At 39.6% G+C, this 22704-nt stretch overlaps 1 long non-coding RNA gene across 3 annotated transcripts in view; it reads right to left on the bottom strand.

Annotated features, from left to right (window-relative positions):
- LOC144807731 (uncharacterized) overlaps positions 1 to 22704 on the bottom strand; it is a 423118-nt gene that overhangs the window by 178010 nt on the left and 222404 nt on the right. For 2 of the 3 annotated variants that reach the window (XR_013606400.1, XR_013606402.1), the window contains exon 5: positions 11768 to 11856. This is a non-coding gene — a long non-coding RNA (uncharacterized LOC144807731). Of the gene's footprint in view, positions 1 to 8066; positions 8286 to 11767; positions 11857 to 22704 lie in introns of those variants that run through there. The other variant, XR_013606401.1, reaches the window with a different exon arrangement.

The following is a 22704-nucleotide window of genomic DNA, read 5'->3' on the forward strand; positions in this document are numbered from 1 at the left end:
TTAGAATTAGAAAATTATTCGGCAACTGCAGCCAACAAAGGCAGCAGGTATGTGTTGTGGTTCCTTGAATTCTGAACCTGTGTTTTAAATATCATGATTCTGTTATGAATTTGGTAACAGCAGACCGTAAACAGTGAGTTCAGCAAGTGCAAGTGTTTTCGTCATGTTACACCAATGGATTCACTGTGTATTTGAAGGTTTTGTTCTGAAAACTCGGGTTCCATCTTGTGCATAGCAGCCATTTTGTGGATTGCCCTTACAGTAGGCCCTCACTGTGGCAGAACAAGTATTTAAGGACATAACCTTAGCATAGGTTTGTGCTGACTCCTGCATGACCTGGCGAAAGCTGACCCTGTTGCTTGAGGCTAACCTTGCCAAGCCAGTTCCTGCCCTTTAGCTGATCAAGATTATAGATCAGAGCACAGGACACTGTAAAGATTTACTACACACAAACGTGCCTATCTTACTTCCATCTGTTCCTGTTCCTGCCTCCACGAGCTATTTATGACATGGGCTGTGATCTTACTGTTTTGGGTTTATCCGGCCTTGTCAGCTAGAGAATATACGCATTATGTGGACATTGTTTATGGCCTGGACTTATCTTGAAAGTGGGTTTGTCATCACACAGTGCTTTGTGGGCACGTCCTGGGAGTGACCAACAATAATGTACTTCAAAGAGAAAATGTGTGCCTAGGGCATAATAAATGGTATAAAAGGTCTGTGCTGAGACCATTCAGCAGGCTGCCTCATTCAGTTGCTTTAGGTGTGACTGGGCGACGTAGCCTCACAATTAATTGTAATAAAGATGTCTTTTCATATTTCAGATTGTCTGTTGATTTCTTTGCTGCTTTTGAATGGACTACTTATTAGTAAGATCCCTGAGAAGGAGTTTGAGGATTTCTAGAATTACAGATGTCGCCCAACGTGGGGCCTCATCAAGAAGTGACTATCTGGAGGAGTAATCTTGTCAGAGGACAGAAATCTACTGGGGCAGGCAAGACAGAAATCTACTAAAAGAGGTACTCTGTGCACAGCGGTTCTGGGGGATTCTTTGTCTCTGCGGCCCAGTATATTTTTGATTTTTCTGACTTAAACTCTCCAAAAGATGTCACTCCTGACTGAGGAACCTTTTTGGCGTAAGTGTTTTTTTAAAAAAAAGAGACTGTTAGTGCAGTAAGAACTTGGCAGTTAGAATTTGGACAACTATTTGTTTGGTATAGCTTTGATATAGGTTTGTATATGCGAATTGCAATTTGTGTAGGCAGGTAATGAAGAGACTTTTTCTCCATCTGCTTTAGTTGAAGTATAAGTGGGTCGCTCCCAGTCCTTAGTTCTTAGTTCTTTGGTCCTTAGTTTATTTGAACATTGCAATATTCAAAAACCGAGGGTCTCGTACATTTGCAAGTGTATTGATAGAGATAGCCCCTTGAAGTTTGAAGCTTGGTTAGTGAGCGCAGATGCCTAATCATAGCAAATTTGGTATTTGGTTTTGTTTAAGTTGCAACAGGGATTCTCGATTGGAGGGTTCATGTCTGATACCTCCGGTTGGAACTCCAACTTATGAGCTCTATTTATCTAAAGCGCGCTGTATTGTGTGTCCTGAGTGTTTGACCTCCTTTCTGTTTGTGTATGGAGTGGGCCCAATGTGTGTTTGTTGGTTTTCTTGATGTTTTCAGTCTGTTAAGTAAAATGCTGGTTGGTTAATATTGAGTAGAAACTTGAGTAAAAGATACAGAAATGAAACATGTAATGTGCTAAGATGTGTTGCTCTTTAGTTTGTAGAATGAGCAATTGTGCACATATACAAAACTGCCGTTACACGCTTAAAGAATAAAATTAGGAAAAACATTCAATAGATGTAAATAAGACCCCCAAAAAAAAAAACGAAATTGTCTATTTTTACAAAAATAAATAAATTTACAGCATTTTCCTTAGATGCACTGTATTAGATGTTCATAGGCAAACCTTTCAGCTGCAGTATATTTATTAGGAATGTTCATTCAGCCAGCACTTCTCCAGTTAAACACGGGTGGAATTTTGCATAACCGTCCTTTTAAATAAATGTGGCGCAAAAATGTGACGCAGGAATGTGACGCGTTTTAAGTTTGGCATATGCGCTTAGGTTTGTGAGTTAATGCATCTAAATGATAGGCAAGGGATGCAGCGGGCTCTTATATGTAGAACAATCACAAAAAGGAATAATTGGTTTTATTAGAATTTTATTTTATTAATTATGAAAAATAATTATTAAAAATAAGTGCTACAAAAATCGTTTTTTAATATTTATAAAGCTTAACTCTCATACTATGACCTCCTAGCATTAAAATTTGATTCAAGTTATGTTACATCACTAAAATGACAAGCATTCGTGTGTATAATTTCCCCTTGGCATAGGCGCAAGCAACTCATTTTTATAAAGTATAAGTTATTATTTTCAAATGCCTGACTCAAGGGTTATGTAATAGACATTCTAGTAATACATATTATGCAAGAAAATTGTAGGATATTCATTTTTTAATGCCCAAAATATGAAAGTCGATTTTGAGTAAAATCACTGTTTAAACTGCATTTTGCTTTCATTTAGAGTACTTTTTAAAGTGTCTCTGGCTTCAGTAAATGCATACATTTGTGTATAATACAAATTTGCAGATTGTCCCCATTTGGGTTTACTTTTAAATGGCCCAGTGAGATCCAATTAAATTTGCTGAAATGAGTACCATTGCAACAAACATTTGTTCTAAAAACTGGTCTGTCTTTGTCAGCCTAAAAAAAAAATGAGCAGAAACTGTGGGCTAGGAGAACAGGTTGCTCCAGTTGCGCTAAGATGCTATCTTTAGTTTTCTGTAAACAATGGATGAGGCTGTCATGTTGACATTTGTGACATTTTAATTAGGCCTTTGCCTCCGAGGAATGCAGAATGACCTTGCTGAACGAGCCTCTAAAGGTGGGGTTTCTGGTTCCTCCGTGAGAACATCAATAAAATTAAAGAACTTAATTTAATAGGGAAAATAAAAAGGGGTTTCTTTGAAAGTCCCAAACATCGTGTTAAATGCTCTGCAGAACTGATACATTTGTGTCTCCACGCTAAGAAAAATAATGTTTGCTAGTTGCGTTTATTTGACAGAAAACGAAGTGTTGCATTAAGTCTTAGATAGAAAATAAGATGCAGCCCTTTTCCAAAATTTTGAAGGCTACAGGCTACAGGCCTAAGTGAAAATGATTTGCTAATTAGGAATTATTTTTCACAGTGGAAATTATAGGTGACAAATTAATATGGAGTGTCAGTGTAAACATTTCTTTTAGAACTGTAAAAATAAGGTGGCTTGATGTTGCGAGGTGAACTGACAAGAGAGTAACAGTTAAGTGATGAAAATTTATTTTTGTGTATGTTAAAATGTGTTTTTTTTGTGTTGTGTATTTTTCTGCTTCTGCCTACAGATCATTCATGGATTGTTCTAAGGCTGACAAGACACGTGAGTTTGGTTAGTTGAAAGGAGATGTGTTTTTGTGTAATTTCTTGGGAAAGAAATGTTCATGTTTTCGTTTGTGTATTTGGCCCTATCGTGAAATATTTTAGCTGGTCCTGTATGTTAGAAGAGAGACAGCAAAGTTATATTTTACAGCAGACTCCCACTGCCTGGTGCTCTACTGTCAAAAGGAGGGTAAGGATTTTAGACCTGACAAATTTAGACAGGCCCAAATATTGGGTTTTGGGCTGCAGGTTTACAGTGCATAAAGTACATGTGTCATGGTGCTGTGTGTCACCGCTTATTCACATATGCTATTGTTTTGTCTGTGCTTTTTTTTTTGTGCTTGATATACAGCAAGTATATCTGATGGCTTGACATGTGCATTTGTTTGTGTGTATGTTTTGTTTTATGTTGTTACTATTACAAGTTCCCCTGTGTTGTGAAGGGACCCGTATGACGATACGTATCGTTGCACAACAGTTGGATGATTTTGGTATAATGATAAATTTCACAGATATGGTTTTCATACTGTGAGGAAGACAGGCAGCACTTTTACCAGTGCATGCCTAAATTTGGCTATAATGATATTGAAGAAAACTAAAAAGATATACAGGATCAAAGTGTGTCACCTGCTGTTAGTCACTTACTGCCCCTTCCCTTAAAGGAACAGGCAGCCCTACATTTATGTATCCTTGATTGGACCTAAGGATGGAATTATAGATCTGTGACTCAAGGTGGCCTAATTTCCATATTGCATTACTTAATCATGTTCTGTTTCCCAAATAGCATATGGCTTTGTCCCTTGAAAGGAAACCAGGTTTCATTTTTTTCTCCCTGAAGAGAGAACAGGAACATTAGTTAGGATTACCGTATATGGTGTAGTTGCCAGCGGTAGAGTTAAAATTTGTGTAACTTTGGTCTTTTGTGTATCCCCCGTACTCTTGGTGCTGTGTCACATGCCTGAGGCACCCAAGCAAACTCTTGTTCTTTCTATAGATTTTTCTTTTGTTGCTTCTCCCCTGACCGATGTCGCATCATGCTTAGTTATTGGGGATTTTAGTTGTGTCCTAGTTCCATTTCCCTTTTCCATATTCCTTTCACCAGTCAGCCCATTTTTTATTATGGGCGTATTGTTTATGTTCACACTTCTAGACTGCAGTGATGTATCAGGGACCCCCCCATGTTAAGTATAATTCCCTTTTGTATCACCAGACTGGTTTTCAAGAATTTTCCTCAGGCCTACTTCAATGTTTTTTCAGACTGACTGTCGGGGTAGTGATAGACTGGTTAACTGACCCAATATTATAGTAAGACAAGTTTTCCATCTCGATAGGAGATATCTTAAGTTTACCTTTTGAACATGACGAATTTTCAATGTCTATTTTAATTTTTCAGTTGTCTTCTGTTCCTGCTGCTTTAATTTTTGGTGGGATCAGATGTGTTCTAATCATGCAAATACCAGGACTCTCTAGTTCTTGTCTTTTTGTCTGCACATTTGATCATTAGCCTTTGTATTGCATAGTGCACTTGATGCACATTTTTTAAAGGGACTTTTCTTCATGTCCTTGATAATCTGTATTATGTCATTTCTCTATTTGAGATGTTCTAGATAAGGAATTTAGGAATCATTGAGGAAAATATGTATTTACCCCATTAGACAATGCCACTGTGTGAGGACATCCATTTAGATTTCCATGGCGTATTGCCACTCCCTTGCAGATTGCAGGCCACCTTGTTAAAACCCATGAACTGTTTTTTGTGCTTGATTTGAAGGAAACTAACAATTGTGTTACATTTCCTATATCACTAGGTTCTGCGGGATCTTCCAGAGTCAAAGGAAGAGTGATACCCTGCAGACCTGTGATCGAGACTAAGCCCACTCCCCATCAGTGACCGTTACAGATGAATGACAGACTTCTTGGCTCTACAATTCCTGCAACCAGAAAGTCGCGAGGCTGGACAGCGATCATCAGCGTGCCGTCAATGGTACCTCCCAAGCAAGACATTTGCTTCATCGGAAGGCGTTGCAAAAAAAAAGGGCTGGTTCCTTGTTTGCCACAGAATGAGAGCTTCTGTTTGTTTGAGCTTTCTACCTGTTATGTGCTGGAAACCTCTGACAGTGTACAGTCCCTTGAGCCCTTGGCCCGAGTTTTGGCCACACACACACCTCTTTTCCCTTTGCTCCGACGAAAGGCACTATATTCTGGTGCCCATGAGAGAGCAGCTTGAGCGTCCTCTGACACTAAATAATGAGTGTTGGAGTCTGAAAGTGCTGCTGATCTTGAGAGATTGTTTCTCAGTAGTGCTTGGATCTGCACGAGATGTTTTGTGCCCATGATCAATGAAGAGCACATCATTTGTAGTGTCTGCCACAAAGAAGAGACACTGGTGCATTGTTTTGAGACATTGAGACTTTCGAGTGAGCTGGGGGTGTTTGCCAGGAGGGCACTCCAACTAAGCAGTACTTTTTCTCATGAAAAGGCCTGAATCGAGAGGCCCAACGCGGAAGAAGACAATGGAAGTGGATTTGATCGACAATAGAAGCCTTCCAAAGAGGCTTATAATAGACTTTGGGCACAGTTGCAGATATAGACTGAGTGATTGCCTATGTAAGGGCAAAAGGATGGTCTGTGGTTCCTTGAATTCTGAACCTGTGTTTTAAATATCATGATTCTGTTATGAATTTGGTAACAGCAGACCGTAAACAGTGAGTTCAGCAAGTGCAAGTGTTTTCGCCATGTTACACCAATGGATTCACTGTGTATTTGAAGGTTTTGTTCTGAACCCTCGGGTTCCATCTTGTGCATAGCAGCCATTTTGTGGATTGGCCTTACAGTAGGCCCTCACTGTGGCAGAGCAAGTATTTAAGGACATAACCTTAGCATGGGTTTGTGCTGACTCCTGCATGACCTGGCGAAAGCTGACCCTGTTGCTTGAGGCTAACCTTGCCAAGCCAGTTCCTGCCCTTTAGCTGATCAAGAATATAGATCAGAGCACAGGACATTGTAAAGATTTACTACACACAAACATGCCTATCTTACTTCCATCTGTTCCTGTTCCTGCCTCCACGAGCTATTTATGACATGGGCTGTGATCTTACTGTTTTGGGTTTATCCGGCCTTGTCAGCTAGAGAATGTACGCATTATGTGGACATTGTTTATGGCCTGGACTTATCTTGAAAGTGGGTTTGTCATCATACAGTGCTTTGTGTGCACGTCCTGGGAGTGACCAACAATAATGTACTTCAAAGAGAAAATGTGTGCCTAGGGCATAATAAATGATATAAAAGGTCTGTGCTGAGACCATTCAGCAGGCTGCCTCATTCAGTTGCTTTAGGTGTGACTGGGCGACGTAGCCTCACAATTAATTGTAATAAAGATGTCTTTTCATATTTCAGATTCTCTGTTGATTTCTTTGCTGCTTTTGAATGGACTACTTATTGGTAAGACCCCTGAGAAGGAGTTTGAGGATTTCTAGAATTACAGTGTGTTTCAGTGAGTGGATGCTGAATAAGGTAAAAAATAACAAGGGCAGCAAAAGCGCTAACTACCCACTGCCTTGTCAGGAAAGTGGGTGTTTGGTTTTCCAGTCCATTGCACAGACTGGGAGTCGAATTCCACAGTGGGAGCCTAAGAAACGGCTACCACATCTAAGGAAGCAAACAAGTGCACAAAGTACACACTCTGGATTCTGGTTGATAGGATTGAAAAATAACAATACCGTCCCCTTTCCAGGGTCTGTCATTAGCATTAGAAAATTAATCGGCAACTGCAGACAACAAAGGCAGCAGGTAGGTGTGTTTGATTGTGTGGATGCTGAATAAGGTGTACAATGAAAACTGTTTTTTGTGACACATTAGGGCTTACATAATACAGAAACACTTTGTACTTAGTGGCATCCAATTCTATTGTTTGAGGAATGGTTGAATTCTACCTCCGCCTCTTGGACTGGTGGGAGGGTAGCATTCCAAAGTGTTTGACAGCTTAAACTACATGTTTCCATGCAGGCAAAGAAAACTTAGCATGCTCCTGTATGGGCATCCTGTCACAGAAAATCCAGCACTCTGCCTTCAAGATTGTAAAGGCTTGCCATAGCAGTTACTGATGTGTTTATATATGTCAGTGATAAAAGAAAACAGGTGAAAGTACGCTTGTTTTACATTACAGATATACAGATCTGAAAGACTATGCATCTAAAACCCAAAAAACATGTTTGAATGTATGGAAGAAAGAAGTGAAGGGGCGTGTAGAAGCAATACTGTCCAGAATAAAATGTGTATGATTGTTCTTTTTGTTCACTCTAAACACACCTTTTGGATTATAACCATGCAATAGTGGTGTAACTATATTCTAGATTCTACTGTCAGACATCTACCTTAGAGATAGTGGATTTACCTCTACTTCTTAGACTATCATTGAACAATATCGTGTTAATGAGCGGTATTGGTTGTTGACCTTCAAAGAGGAGGAAGAATTAAATTTATGTTTCAACACCTTAGCCAAATAGTTGCTCGATTTCAAACAGAAAATTAAGTAGGAATGTTAAAGGAATTCTGGCCCACCTCTTAAAGGATTTTGTAAGACGTGACAGCTGAAGGGAGTGTGTCTCAACATTACTTCTTATGATAATCCGGACACAACACTAGATGACAGGAGTATGCAGAACATCTAATTCGACATCTTGCATGCGATTACATCTTTACTTTCTTAATACATACATTTGGTACATTTGTAACCAGTCAAAGGTAACCAGGATGTTACATTAGTTTTGATAGATTCAAGGTGGAACCATCTGCGGCATTCTAAACATTGGGCCTGTTGGGAAGATAGTGAAAAATAACTTGTTATTAACATTGCATTGTTTAAAGGTCAATAGCTTTTTGGTATGATAACTTAAAGGTATTACATACAACATAGTGACCTGTCTACAATCAGTGGGAAAGTGGTAATGAGCCCATTACTAGGAAGGGTACATAGCCAGCTAACCAACATGGTGGACACAACTCTGAAAAGAGTAAAGACCCTTGGAATTCCCTCAGTTATCTGTGTCATACTAACATACACCCTGCATCAGACAAGTGTGAACTGGAGACGTAATGACACCAAAATACCCCAAGTACTTATATCAGTTACTTTTGATCTTCACCGTCTAGAGTCATTGAGGGTATTAACCCTTAAGTTTTGCATATAAATTGATGAACCATCTTTGTTGCAGACACACAATACTTTTCAACAGACTCTAAATGTAAAAAAGATGTACATTAGCGCATCATAACAGCAATGCTAACAATACAAAACCTATTTTGTAATATATCCTGCATGATTCTTTGGGGCATATTATCAAGGACAGGCGATATATTATCGCCACTTTTATCGGCAGGAAACTGCCGATAAAGCGGCGATAATGGCCTTGATAATATGCTCTATGAATTCCAATCGAAGCCCATGTTAGATGTGTTCACATGTAAGGCACACGAAAGCTCAGGTGTTAAGTGACTACACAACACACGCATCCACTGAGACAATAAGTGCACACAAGGACTTAGACCACACCAGTTACGTTTGATTCAAATTAATAAGCTTTTATATAAGATTAGAATCAAGGTAATCAAAAATTCGCAGTTTGAATAACTTATTAGCTCCCTTTAAAAATACATGTGTTTCATCACTCGGCAATAAATACTGTACTGAATAAATATTAAATATTAGATAACCATAAGCTTTGCAATAGTCCTGCTCTTACTCAGCACCTGCAAGAAATTCTTTATAAAGTCATTCAGATACCATTGCAGCAAGCACCAATAACCATCTCTACATGTAAATAACCATGTCAACAGTACATTTCATGAGGGGAGCAAAGAACATTTCATCATCAATGCCACACACCTAGAACTGAAACCACGGCTGCCAAATCATTAGGGCAATTACAGATTCACTACAGTATTAACTTCTTGTGCATTTCATTCGAAGGAGAAACGCTGTCTTACTCAGCCGTAACATTTCCTAGCTGCAGGAATAAACAGGGCATTAAATGAGAATATAACACTTCTCACAATGTAAAACATTTCATTAGAGGTCAAACATCTTCTTTAAATGTAAAACGCTTCTTTGGCCAGCTGTAGCCCCCTCTGTCTCAAAGTTACTCAATGCTTCATGAGGCTCTTGCCCAGTCTACAGTATTCGTATGGGCCTTTTAGGGGCCAACGGGGCCCAACAACAGTTTCCCCAAGGGGAGGGGCGGTTCCGGGGCCTCCTGTCCCCTCCTGGGAGGCCCCGCGTCTACTCCGGTCCTCCGCCCTCCCCCAGGGGTTTACCTTTACTCTTCGGGCCCACGGCCCCTTGCGGAGCAGCTGCAGATGGTGAAGAGGCCTCCTGCGGCCTCCCGATCGATTCCCGGCCCTTCGGGGGCCGGCGCTGACAGGTAGGGGCCCTGGCTCTTTCTCTGAGCCTTCCGTGGTCCCAACAGGCTGTTCCCGGGCCTCTCGTGGCTTCCCGGCCCGGGGACCAATCTGGGGCGAGGCTCAACGGAGGCACGTCCGCAGCCGCCAATTGCAGCGTGGCCTGCAGGGCGCGATGACAGGGCCCAATGGGAGCGCGGCGGGCGGGATTGGTGACGACGCCCCCGTCATGTGAGCTGGGAAGATTCCTTCAGGGCCTAGCGCGGCCTGCGGGGCGCTCGTGGCCTGACAGGAATTCGTGGAGGCTGCGCTCCGGGCCACAATTACAGCGCTAGCTTGCACCTAGCAGTTCTCGGGACCACAGCCGGTCTAGGCAGTGCAGCGCTCTACAGGGGCCACAGCAGGGGAGCGCTGGATAGGCGGCACAGTCAATTCAGGCAGTTCACACAGGACAGGGAGGACAGCACAGGAGCCCAGGTTGGGGGGGGAAGTGAACACAGGTCTGTACCTGGGGGGTCCTTCAGCAGTCCTTTGTAGTACAGGCAAGGAGTCTTCTTGGCGCTAGATGGTCCTGCGCCCTTGATGAGTTGTTTCTTAAGAAGGGGGGGTTGAGTTGAAGGCTTGTCAGTGGCATAAGTTCCTGACTAGGCCCTACCGCCTAAATCTCCTGCATGGGTCCCCCAGGTCAGTGATGCCCCAACTGACTGGATAGTTTCCCTCCCTTTCCTTATATAGGCCCAGGTCAGGTGACCACCCTCTAAGGCCACAAAAATAGGCTCTGCCCCTATTCTAGAAGGTGCCAGGAGCTTCCCTACTCTAACTGTGGGCAGGCAAGGCAGGCTGGAATGGCAACAATGTTTGGGGTCCCTGCCAGCTCCTGGCAACTAGAATGCGCTTTAACAAGACCACGCTGCAGTAGCAGGGGCCTATGGCAGCCATGTTGAAGGTAGAGAGCACCTGCACCTAGCATTGATTTTAATAATACACAGGGCATCTCAACCTCACAGGGCCTATACAACTTTTTTACAATGGGGGGACATCCTGAATTAGGGGAAGGGAAAAGCAAAAAATTTCCGGGGAAAGGGCCAAGTCCAACAGCCTTTATCTATAAAAACTTTCTATGACAAAACAAAATACCGAATAATCCAATCCTCATGACAACACTAGAGCGTGACACCTTATTTATCATTGAAATGTTAAAGTCAAACCTGATGACTCCATTAGGACCATTGCAATTTTCAGTCGCTTATTCCCGAGAAATATTTCATTAGTAAAAATCTGGGCAACGGGCTGCTGAATCATGTAACATTCTGTAAACTGATCACATAACAACAAATGTATATGTTGAGCAAAAGTCCAACCTGAATTTTAATTTACATAAAAACAATTAATGTCAAAAGGTTTGGGGTTGAAAAGCAATCATAGGTTTCAGAGCAACTGCGTTAGGACAATACAAGTGGTCAGACAAAATCATATGTGAATAGGTATATGCTTCCGACAGGCACAATGGACGCAGTCAGTAGGCGTTGACAAATGTCATTCCTATAATCCCTTTTTCCTATTTAAAACTTTTTAAAATAAGTAAACTGTTAACAAAGTAATGTACGTTCATCAAATTAAGGTTTAAAAAAACATATTGGAAGTATCATTATAAACGTGTAAAATACACCACAATTGTAGCTGTCCTGCTGCTTTTGGTTACATTCTACGGTTAACTGCCATTGTTTATAGTCGGGACGCTTCAATTGCTGTAGGAAAACACTTTACAGATGTACGAATGGTTATGTTAAATATTTCACTATGTTTAATTTCATGAAGAGAAATCGTATTGACAATTTTATAATTATGCACTATAAGAAATAAAAAAGAGATCAATGAGTTTTTTTAGGGAAAGGTTACCTCCAATTTAGTAAAAAGTCTCGATAGGTCCCAAAGTTGCTGCTCAGTGAATCATGAACTAATATTGTCTTGCTTAAAGGTTTCAAAATCTGTAAAAAAACAAAATAGAAATTAGATTTTTAGTATGTGGGGTTTACATTATATGGTAAAGAGGAGTGCTGTAGATACATTACAAAATCATTTAGAAATATTAGCATTTGAAATATTTGAAAAATAGTTTTTGGCCAATTTAGAATATTACAACCAGTAATATTTTCCAACAAGAACTTTCAAAATAGATTGATAAATGTATAAAAAGTTGCACTCAGTGACAGGCAATATTTGTCAGGCAAAGAACAGTGTCCATTTTGTCAAAAGGTACCTGAAGAGTTAAAAAGGCAATCATAAAAAACTTTATTACATTACATACCAAATACATATTTTTAGACTTATTTATTTATTTATTTATTTATTTATGAGGTGGTTTCTATAGCGCGAACATGACCCAGTGTAGGGTATCAGAGCGCTTTACAGTAGCGTTTCATCAGTCGTTAATGTTTCATACTTCAGTTTAGCATATAGACATATATACATTCAATAATACAGTTGCCATGGCGCAGTTAAAATACATGATCATCTTTGATCATGACCCAGTGTGGTGTGGCATAGCTCTTTAAAATAGTGTTTCATCCGTTATAATGTTTTACACTTCAGTTTAGCATATAGACATATACACATTCAGTAATAAAGTTGGGCAGTTTATAGATAGCAGGCCTCCCATATAGTCCTTATGGAAGAAATTTGCTCATATAGTATGATTTTGCTTCCTTTTTGAAGGTTGCAATGGATGTAATTCTTCTGATGTTTGGTGGGAGTGCATTCCAAATTCTTGGTGCTGCTCCTGAGAATGATCGGTCATATGTCTTTTTCTTGCAGAATCGAGCCGGTTCCAAAAGAAAGTCTGATTTGCTCCTAGAAGGTCGGTTACCTCCGGATGGCGTAAGTTTCTGGGCCATGTAACCTGGAGTTTTGTGGTGAATTGCATTATGAGTGATGCATGCCAATTTGAATTGAATTCTTGCTTCTAACGGCAGCTAGTTTAGCATTTTCAGGTGAGGTGAGATGTGGTCGAATTTTTTTTATCCCGCTATCAGCCTTGTGGCTGCATTAAGACAAGCTTTCAATGGGGAAGTTGAGATCTTAGGGAGACCAGCCAGGGGAGTGCACCCATATTCGATCCTTGATATGACCAGTGCTTGTACTGCGGTTTTAAGATCTGTTTTGCTCAGGAAAGGTTTAAGTTTTCGCAAATAGCTCAAGTGGAACCTGGCGTTTTTTGCCATTGTATTAATATGTGCTAACATATTCAGGTTTTTATCTTGGGTAATTCCCAGTGACGTGGTGGAATCTACAATCTTTGGAGTACAGTTTAGAGCAGTGATAAGGTTGGTCCATTCTGTTGAATTTAGTTTTCTTTTATGTGGTGTAATCAGTAGGAATTCGGTTTTCTGTGGGTTTAGTTTCAGGTGATTCTTGGTTAGCCATTGGAGGGTTCTTGATAGTGCATGATTCATGGTCTTAACCTCTTCTGTTGATGCAACCTTGATGTACAACTGGGTGTCATCCGCATACATGTGGAAAGCTATGTTTGCTTTTTGTAGTATTTCAGTGAGTGGTTCAACGTATAGGTTGAATAGCACCAGTGAGAGCGTTGATCCCTGTGGAACTCCTATTGTATTATTTGTTGGGCCAGAAAGGGTTTGGTTGACCATACATTTGTGTGATCTGTTCCTAAGAAAGGAGCTGAACCAGTTAAGGACTGTGCCCTCTAGACCCATTCTGTTCTTCATCCGGTCTATAATTTGTTCGTGGTTCACCGTGTCGAACGCGGATGACAGGTCCAGCAAGTACTCTAGACATCCAAATTATGTGCCATTACATAAAAAAGGTACCCTATAATAGATTATCTTTGACGCTCGATTTATAAGGCCTCAACATGTCAGTTGAACGTAAAGGCATGTTGCTACCAATGACTAACTTTGCACGCTTTCCTTCCATTTTGGAAATATTGTAGGGTCCAGTAAAGTTGTGCTCCAAAATCCCTCCTTTCCTCGTTGTTTGCCTGCAATTTTTTAAAAGCACTAATTCTCCTTCGCTGAAGGGGCACGGCTTATATTTCTTTGAAACTCTCTTTCTATATTTTTCTTTCTGATTTTCCTGAGCAACCTCAATATTCTGCTTTGTCTGCTTCTGCAAATCTGCTTTTTTTAAATTAGCTTAGCAAAAAATAGATCTCATGTTTTTAACAAGTATTCAACAAGTAAATGTATGTGTAAATACATATCACATACATTTGTAGATTAAAATACACATTGGAATACTCTAAATTTCACATTGCAATGATCAATCAATACTGAAAAAATTATACTACCGCCAACAGTGAATTTTTTAGACAGTCTACGCAATCCATGCTTCTGGACTTTACTGAAACCATCAGGATACACATTACGGCTTACATAATCCAGAAGCTCTAGGGGGCATATTAGCAACAAAGTGGCGAAGAGAGGTGTTAGCCGCCTTGGCTTAATGCCTGTCTTCGCCACTTCGGAAATGCTAGGCTGCACCATATTACCAAGGATATGGTGTAGCCTAGCGTTTCCACCTGCAATGACGATAAGTTTTACAACATAACACCACCGCAGGCAGGGAAGGTTTGTTTATGTGCAGGAAGGAGTTCCTTCCTGCACATAAACAAAGCGTAAATGCCATTTTGTAACTAACATGTGTACAACGCACAACCATGGCATCCATTTTAAAAATAGCATTTCATCAGGGTACATGTTTACAATGGGGGTTAAATCAGTGCACACACTATTGCATGACAATATCACATTACAAAGGGCATCTCATACCTCACATGGCCTATACAGTGACCTTTACCATGGAGGAGACATCCTACATTAGGATGGCGAAAAGCGAAAAATTATGGGGGAAAAGGGCCAAGTCTAACAAACACCATAGTGCCAAGGTTACAAATCCAGCAACTGTGCAGCCAACAGACAGGATAAAAAAACACTGGCATTAAAAAGGCCACACTGAGGGACAAACAGAAAAGAGTAAGGAAATGAAGAAGACCCACGGGGCATAACCATGTAGGCGTAACGGTGAAGCATTACAAACAGTTTTCCCAGATTGACGTACCACCTTTGAGCACAGGAGTGGGGTCCCACAAATGCACAAATAGTTATTAATTATTATCAATTATTATCAATTAAGATTATGCTAGTCTCAGGGGGCAAAACATTCATTGGCCAACTAGACCACATAAAAAAAACTATAGGCCACGTGAGGCAGCAAGAAATATTAAAAGTCAGTTTTACGATGATTAGGAGGGAGTACATACGTTGAAACACAAAGCACGTGGCGTAGCACGAAAATGCACACAGATATTCATGCACGCACAATTTATAAGAAAAGAGGCCTGGGAAGACCTCGTGACGCAGAAGGTTATGATCATTCACGCACGATCAATAAGAATAGAGGCCTGGGAAGGACATGTGAGACAGTAATAAATATTAAAAGTCACGGGAGGATTAGAAGGGAGTACATACGAGGAAGCACAAAGAATGACGCACAGAAAAATAAAGCAAAATAAAGCTGGGAGGGCCACGTGACACACAAAAGTAATACCATCATGCACGCACAATTTATAAGAATAGAGGCCAAAGCACGTGACACACTTCAAAAATATGACACAGAAATTCATGCAAGCTCACTTTATAGGAAAAGAGTCATGGGAGGGCCCCGTGACACAGAAGGAAATATTACGATTATGAACGCACAATCAATAAGAATAGAGGCCTGGGAAGGCCAGGTGATGCAGTAATAAGTATTAAAAGTTACGGGAGAATTAGGAGGGAAGAAATACGATGAAGGACAAAGCACGTAGTGCACAAAAATAAAGCAAACCAGAGCTGGGAGGGCCACGTGACACAGTAAAAAAATAATACCATCATGCACGCACAATTTATAAGAATAGAGGCCAAAGCACGTGGTGCACCATAAAAATACGACACAGAAATTCATGCACGCACAATTTATAAAAAAGAGGCCTAGGAGGGCCCCGTGACGCACAAGGAAATATTACAATCATGCATGCACGATCAATAAGAATAGAGGCCTGGGAAGACCACATGAAGCAGCAATAAATATTAAAAGTCACGGGAGGATTAGGAGGGAGTACATACGAGGAAGCACAAAGAACGTGGAGCAGAAAAATAAAGCAAACTAAAGCTGGGAGGGCCAAGTGACGCAGTAAAAAACCTAATACCTTAATGCAAGCACAATTAATAAGAATAGAGGCCAAAGCACGTGGTGTACAACAGAAATATGACACAGAAATTCATGCACGCTCAATTTATAAGAAAAGAGGCCTGGGAGGGCCCCGTGACACAGAAAGAAAAATGATCATCATGCACGCACAATTTGAAACAATTGAGGGCTGGGAGGGCCACGTGACGCAGAAAAAAAAATACCATCATGCACGTACAATTTATAAGAATAGAGGCCAAAGCACGTGACGCAATTCAAAAATACGACACAGAAATTCATGCACGCTCAATTTATAAGAAAAGTGGCCTGGGAGGGCCCCATGACACAGAAGGAAATATTACGATCATGAACGCATGATCAATAAGAATAGAGGCCTGGGAAGGCCATGTGATGCAGTAATAAGTATTAAAAGTTACGGGAGAATTAGGAGGGAGTAAAAACGGTGAAAGACAAAGCACATGGCGCACAAAAATAAAGCAAAACAGAGCTGGGAGGGCCACGTGACACAGTTAAAAAAATAATAACATCATGCACGCACAATTTATAAGAATAGAGGCCAAAGCAGAATCGAAAAAAGATGCATCGCGGAACACGTAACTACATTTACCATAGTCCTTAGGGGCGATACCGCTGGTGTGTGAGTAGTGTGCGACCCCACCCCCAATTGTAAAGCAACACTAAGAGAATTGTTAATAAAAAATAGAATATTTGTGTGGGATGTAAATTGTCAAAAAGAAGTTGTAGACTCTGATGACAATGCCTGTGTCCACAATTGTGTTGTTTGTGCAACAAGTAAAAAAACGGAAAAAACAGAGCCAAATCCATTACGTCCTGTTGATCTGCCAAATACGGTTTGGTCAAAATTGGCAATAGATTTCATTGGCCCTTTTGGTACTCAGCCTAGAAAAATGAAGTTTGCCATTGTAGTGTTTCACTACTATAGCAAATGGTGGGAGGTGAAGTTTGTAGAGGAACCCAATACCCTCAGTGTAATTTCAATTTTGAAAAGTTTATTCATTAGAGAAGGTTTTCCCAAAGAAATTGTTTCGGACAATGGTGTCAAATTTATTTCTAAAGAAATGAAGAGTTTTTTGGAAAATAATGCCATCAAACATAGATGTGTAGCATTATATCACCCACAGGGCAAAGGCCAGGTAGAAGAAATGAATCGCACATTAGTGGAGTGCATTCAATGGGGAATCCAGAACAAGTGTGACATTGGTAAAGCTGTTGAAGAGATGTTGTGGTTCTATAGATGCACCCCTGATGCGGGCTCTGGGATTTCTCCATTTGAGCTTTTAAGAGGACGTCTTCCTACTTCAAGACTTTGTCCTGCTTGGCTGAGGGAGTTTAAAAAGAAAAATGAGCAAATGTCAAATATTGTTAGTGTTGTAAGACCTAAGGTAAAAGAATATCAAAAGAGAATCAAGAACATTTATGATGCCGCGCATAGGTTGAAACCTGTTCAAGACAAATTCAAGGTGGGTGATTGGGTCCGCAGTAAGGATGCTGTTCCACTCACTGTAGTCTCTCCTGATGTTCAGGTTATTGAACAAATGTCAAATTCCTATCCTCTATCTGTAGGCAGAACTAGTAGGAGGAATATAGGCAAACCCACGAGGGTTCGTGATTGATGTTTTATGTACTTGGTTATTTTCAGGACTTAGTATTCCACAATCTTTGATTTAAATGTTTCATCTTGTTTATTTGCATGACTTAGTTTTATATTGTTTATTTGTATGACTTAGTACTTTACAACCTTTGTGTTAATCATTTAATTTTGCATTATCTTTTTGCTCTAATGTACTGTTTATTTGTAAAGAAGGGAGATGTTGTGGTGATCTGGCTGGAACGTGTCATCAGCCATGTCATATGCCCATGTCACCGGAATCTAGAATGTACAATGCTTTGCCTGCCTGAGACATTCCATGTATCTTCAGTTACTCAGGACCTGGTACAGCTGTGACCAATAAATACCTTTCTTGAAATATCCTACTTTTGGTAATCCTTTCATCTTTACACAAAGGAATGGTGAAGGTCAGAGAGAGTTAAAAAGAAATAGAGAGAGAGCAAATTACTAAAAGGATAATGACATTGATACATTCAGTGACAGTGAACAAGAGCAGGAGAGAGAAATGAAGTGAAGGTGAGTAAGATACTAAAGGAATGTGCATTAGGAAAACTAAAGGAAGAAAGGGGAGTAAAGAAAGGGGAGTGAGTGACAGAGAAGCAGGAGTGAATAACGGTGGATTAATGACAATGAGGCATGGAAGGTGAGTGAGGGTGAATGTAGGGTTGTAAGACAGTGAGGAGACAATGGGAGTGAAGGTAACAGAGAGGGAGTGAGGGAAGACAAGTGAGAATATGAGTGAACAGAGGGAGTGAGAGAAAGAGTGAGTAAAGGACAGTAAGGTGAGTAAGGGAAGGAAAATGACTGAGGGAGCAAAGGAAGGGAAGAAAGGGAAGAAAAGTGGAAAAAAGGGACTGGGAAAAGGTGAGTGCGTGAGGAGAGAAAGAGGAAGGGTAGTTAAAGATGATGAATGAGGATAACTGAGGGAACTGGAGTAAGGGAACAAGGGTGAGGGAGGGTGAGTGATGGACAGTGAGGTTGATGAAAAATGGAAAATAAAGAGAGGATAAAAGCAAGTGAGCTTGAGACAAGGGAAGTGAAGGAGTGAGAACATAGAGGTAGTGAAGGAAAGAGTGGCAGAAAGGGACTGAGTGAGAGAGCAAATAAAGGTAAGTAAGGGAGTGTGTGTGAGTTTTAGGGAGTAAGCGTGATGGAAGAGTAGTGAGAGAGTGAGAGGATCGAGAGAGTGAGGCTAAGAGAGAGGGAGTGAGGGAAGGGGAGTGAGGATGTGAGAGGACAGAGGATATGAGAGAAGGAGTGAGTGAAGTGTAGTAAGGTGAGTGAGAGAAGGGGAATTATTGAGGGAACAAAGAAAGGAAACAAGGGGAAGGGGAGTGAAGTAGAGTGACTGACAGCTTGAAAGTGGTGGATGGGAGAGAGGGAAAGGGCCGTGAAGGAGTGGAGAATGAGGATAAGTGAGGAAAGTGGAATAAGGGAAGGGAGGTGAGGGAGAGTGAGACATGGCCAGTGAGGGTGAGTTAAGAGGAGTGATAGAGGGTGGAAATAGGTGAGTGAGCATAAGAGAAGGGGAGAATAATATATATTTAAGAATAGGACATACAAATGAATTTGTACAACATGTTATATGGTTTATTTTTGCTGTTCTCAGAATATATTGAATTTCACTTAAAACAGTGACTTCAATACTACTCATCATATAACAGCGGGCAAAAAAAACACAATCAAAATGATTGTGCTTAAAAAACCCGTACAACGTTTTAATAAATAATATAAAATTTTGAAAAAACATATCTTAACTCACTTTTGATCCATCTACTTTTCCACAAGGCCAAATAGTATATGGAAAGTCCTTTTCTTTGGAAATTAGTCAAGAGTATTCTTAATCTCTCATTTATCCGAGTTTCTGAAAGAAAAGCTCCAACATCTTTTACATTATGAAACAATAGTTTTATTTCCACCTCTAACCTACTTTTTATTAATATTTTCTATAATACTCACAGCACACACACTATGTGATCTACATATACTATCTCTATGAGAACTACATGTTTTTTATTATCTTCATCACTCTCACTCGGAAAGTAATTTTGAACAGCAAACTAAGTTTTATTAACTGCTGCAATCTTCATAGGACAATTACCTTTCCTAAAATTTCGGTTGTAAGAACACTAGGTAAGAATTTTGTAAGTCAGAAGGCAAACGTTGTTTGAAAGTCAATTGAGTATCATTACAGTGTTTCCATCCTTTTTGACATTTTAAATAAGCTGTGTAATGTCCTGATGTTGTCGAAGGACCATCATGGTAAATAATTGCTGCAGTTGTAAAGGTTTTTCCTGAAATTGATAATTGAGAAGCCACAAAATTTTTAATTAATGTTTTCAATTTAGTTCCATCAGGTCTACATCGTTGGAACATTAAAATGACATACTGTCCATATGTTTGTATAAATAATGTTGATAGCATTGCAGATTTACATTGAGTACAGACCATGCTTTGATTTGCTTGTCTAACTAGATTATTAAATGACACTGATTTGCAGTCTGGTAAAGTCAAATATATAAATCTTTCAGTGTCTATTGTAGTACTACTTGAAAAGGAGCAATTGTCGCAGTCATGCTGCCATTTATAAGAAAGGCCAAAAAGATTTTCTACATCTACACCTTCATCTTGCAAAACAACAAGCATATACATTAGAAATTCCTGACAATCTTGCTGAATATTCTGTGAAAATTGATTTAGACCAGAACATATGTCTAAAACATTTCGAATTTCAGAAACACTTTGTATTTTTGTTCTATCACTGCTACATTTCTCAAACACAGAATTTAATAAACAACAAAATGTTTGATCACAATTTTCAGCAATCTGTTCTAGTACAGTTTGGAGAAAAAAAACAACGTTAACCACTACATTAGCATAGCAGTTGACACCAGAACTGTTTTCAAACTGAAATCCAACAACATCTTTAACTGAATCCATTTCGTTTCTGCTTACAATTACTGGTTCATCTACTTTTTTTCTTTTTGCTACAACTTCACTACAATATTTCTCATTTCTTCTTTTTTGGCCTCCCACACGCTTTTCAAATAGAGGATATTGAGGTAAATTTGGAGCATACTCTCTTCTTAACCTATTATATTCTTTTACACAATTTAGATCTGCATTAATCTTTGTCTCATCAAAATCAATCAAGTACAATCCTGATAAAGTTCTGACTCGAGATAAAGCAACATATGCCATACCCTCCTTGAACACAGAACTTCCAATATTCACCAAAGCACTATCTACACTTAAACCTTGAGATTTATGAATAGTCACTGCATATGCCAAAGAAACAGGAAACTGTTTTCGGCGGACATATAAATCTTTCACAAGCAAAAATCGTGCAGAACAACGACTGATTTGTTGTACTTCTTCGATACCATAAAATTTAATTTTTATAAATTCAATTCCATCTCTATTTCGGTAATTCACAAAATCAACAACATGACCCATTGCTCCATTTACTTAACCTCTTTCCACATGTAAATTCCGTCGTAAAATTATACGACAATTTAAAGATGCATACAGAGTCTTTTCCAAACCAGCAGTTTTAGATATTGTCTTCTCTAAAGAATCCAATTTTGATTTCAACTTTTCAGACAAAATAATAGTTGCTCCTTCATGTTCTATGTTATCAATAGCTTCCAGTTTCACAATCTCTTGATTTTCCAACTTTAACATTTTGTTGTTGAAGATTGAACATTCTTTCAGAGTTGGCATCAAGCATTTAATAGATTTGTTTTCAGGAATTTTCATAAAAATATTCTCTGGGAGAATATTTTCATTTGGAAACAAATTTGAAATTAATCGTCCATGTAAAGCTTCTTTGCCATGCTCAGTTAGTTTTCCAATTCTTATATCTTGTAGAATATTTTTATAATCTTCATCCTTTGCCTGTCACATATTTTGAAGCAGTTCTGCATATTTGAAATTTAACCATATGTTAACATTTCCAATGCTTCCTAGGCACTTCCTGGTATCTTCATGTGTAAGCATTTTAAACACTGGCTGTCCTTTCACTGGAGTTAGTTGCAGTAGATCTCCATAAACAATGATGTGATTGCCTCCAAATAACACATCATACTCTGTTTTAAGAATTTCTTGCATTCTTAAATGCACAAAAGCAGCATTACATTTGATACCATGCTTACTTCATCAATGATAAGGAGTTTCATTTTCTTTAGGACTCTTGAAACTTCCCGATAAGCTTCTCCAGATAGCTTGTGGTATTGTAATTTATTATCATGCTCTACTGGCAGCATCAATAAGCGATGTAAAGTAATGTTGTGTGCTGCCAACCCAGTTGGAGCGGTAACAACACAAGACACCGATGACTCCGTTCTTTTCTGCAGATACGTTGCAATTGCTTTAATCAGAAAACTTTTGCCAGTTCCTGCTTCTCCACTCACGTACAGTTGAACAGGTATAAATGATGTACATGAGCACTCTTTTTTCTCATGAGATAAACCATGCTCAATGTGTTCTGTGACTTCGTCATATATTTGCCTCTGCTCAACGTTTAGTTCTTTTTCCAAATCTTATAAGTTAACTACATCCTCCTGAACTTGTTCCTTGGCTCTTTCCACTTCATCCATGGCAGTGGCAGCTTCATTTTGTATAATTGGTCCTCCTAGTGGATCCTGACTCAATGAAGCAGAGCTCTGACTGTCTTGAGAACTGTCTCTAGCAATCTCTGCTGCAATTGTAGCTTCTTGCTGTATTTCCTCGTTCAACATTTGCAGATGATTTGAAAAAACAGGATATTCTATGGTATCCTTGGTTGCATTGAACGAATCTTCATAAGTAAGAAAATCTCCAAGTAGTTCCTCTTCTCTACGCCAAGGCTTAAAGAGTTGCAAAAGAGCTAAGTAATAAAATTCCCTATTGTCTGGAGTTTCACAACTTAATTTTCAATGATTAATCAAATGGCCTTTTCTTTGTTTCACTAGACAGCCATCACTTCCAATTAGAGCATATACACCTTTATTGATGT

This window comes from Lissotriton helveticus, chromosome 1_2 (assembly GCF_964261635.1).
Source record: "Lissotriton helveticus chromosome 1_2, aLisHel1.1, whole genome shotgun sequence".
Classification (NCBI taxonomy): domain Eukaryota; kingdom Metazoa; phylum Chordata; class Amphibia; order Caudata; family Salamandridae; genus Lissotriton; species Lissotriton helveticus.